This window comes from Arvicanthis niloticus, chromosome 2 (genome assembly GCF_011762505.2).
Source record: "Arvicanthis niloticus isolate mArvNil1 chromosome 2, mArvNil1.pat.X, whole genome shotgun sequence".
In the NCBI taxonomy this organism is placed as follows: Eukaryota; Metazoa; Chordata; class Mammalia; order Rodentia; family Muridae; genus Arvicanthis; species Arvicanthis niloticus.
This window is the reverse complement of record NC_047659.1, coordinates 81,065,385-81,067,509: the sequence shown is the minus strand read 5'-3', so window position 1 is coordinate 81,067,509 and position 2,125 is coordinate 81,065,385.

The following is a 2,125-nucleotide window of genomic DNA, read 5'->3' as shown; positions in this document are numbered from 1 at the left end:
GGGTGACTGGAAAAGAAGTTTCCAAGATACATCAGGACCTAGGTCCATTCTAACTCAGAGACTGGCAGCATACACAGGGCCTGCACAGGTTCACATCAGGTGGTGTCCCAGCCCTGAGAGAAGAAGTGTCATGGGATCCCAACCTTAACCAAGAAATTGTCTGCAACTGACATCTTCCTACAAAGAAAAAAAATTGGTTTACTCCGGTGGAGTTTCACGGGGTATGTTAACCACACTTAAGGTATATTAATCACATGTCCAACAACAGATGGCCAACACAAGATAAACTCAATGGTGATTTGATACACTCTTTGTTTCACATTGCTTTGTTTGGACTCATATTTGTTGATCTTTTTCCTGTATATTATGGTTTCCAATATTATATTTTTATTTGTTTTTTTATTGTATTTTGTAATATTGTATTGTTATTTATTATTTATGCAATATTGTATTATATTTGTTTGTGTATATGTGTAGTAAGTGCATGTCTTTTGTTTCTTTTTCTAGAGTTTTTATTCTACTTCCTTTGCTTTTGTTGTTGTCTGCCTAGTTATTTAAGTTCTAATGATAGAAAGGGTGTGGAGGTGGGTGGGTGGGGAGGTGGAGAGGATCTGGCAGGAGGTAAAAGAGTGATAACAGTTATCAAAATATATTTTATGAAAAAATGTCACTTAAAATTTCTTTTTAAAATGTTTTTTTGTTATTTTATTTATTTATTTAAATTACCAAATCATAATTTTTACTTTTTAACACAGAGGTTATAAACACAAAAATGTAGGATTTGGGGAAGGGCGTGACACAGGAGCATAGGTGTTCAGGGGGAGTACAGATATCTTTCAGAACAGGGTATCAGCTAGATGAAGGTTCAGGGGACAGGTCACCATGACTCTGCCTATGATTCACTTGTTCTTATCTAAGTTGGTACTATCCACCAAGGCTGCCTATTTGCAAGGTCTATGACTACTCAGGCTGGTAAATTTCCACAAAAGCTGCCTGCTGACAATAGCTTATAGCCATCATAATAGTGGCATCATAGAATTAAAACTTGATACAGTTCTTCAACAATTTTATAATACATATGATGCATTTTTGTTTTTTATTGATTATTTAATTTATTTGCATTTCAAATGATATCCCCCTCCCCGGTTTCCCTTCCACAAACACCCTATACCATTTCCCCTCCCCCTTGCTTCTATGAGGGTGCTCCCCCACTCACCCACCCACTCCCACCTCACTGTTCTAGCATGCCTCTATGCTGGTGCACCAAGCCTTCACAGGATCTAGGGCCTCCCCTCACATTGATGCCAGACAAGGCCATCCTCTGCTACATATGTAGCTGTAGCCATGGGTCCCTCCATGTGTACTCTTTGATTTGTAGTTTAGCCCCTGGGAGCTCTGGGGGGTCTGGTTAGTTGATATTGTTGTTCTTCTTATGGAGTTGCAACCCCTTCAGCTCTTTCAGTCTTTTCTCTAACTCCTCCATTGGGGACCCCATGCTCTGTCCAATGGTTGGCTGTGAGCATCCATCTCTGTATTTGTCAGGCTCTGGCAGAGTCTCTCAGGAGACAGCTATATCAGGCTCCTGTCAGTAAGCACTTCTTGGCATTCACAATAGTGTCTGTGTTTGGTGACTATATATGGGATGGATCCTCAGGTGGAGCAGTCTCTGGATGTACTAATTGGTCTTCAATTGCATATTCTTTGATTTTACAAGACTAATTACTTTTATAAGATACAATGTATAACAGGAGCAGTGAAAATCTGGGGCAAGAGAAGACTAGTTCATATACAAGCAATTATTTTTTCGATCAGAAACAATATTGTATTAGATAGCAAAATAGTATATGAAGTATTAAATAAGACCCCATGTGGTTATTTGAATGAGAATGGTCCTCATAGATTTATATGTTTGAATTTATGGTTTCCTGTGAATGGACTATTTGTGAAGGATTAGGAGATGTATACTTATTTGGATGGATGTGGTCATATTAAAGGAGGTGTGTGCTTAGAAGGAGGTTTAAAATACCCATGGCCTGTCTCTCTCTACCTAGTGCTTAAACATCAGGATGTAAGCTCTTAGTTACTGATTCAATACTATACTTGCTTGCTGCCATAGTCTTCTCTA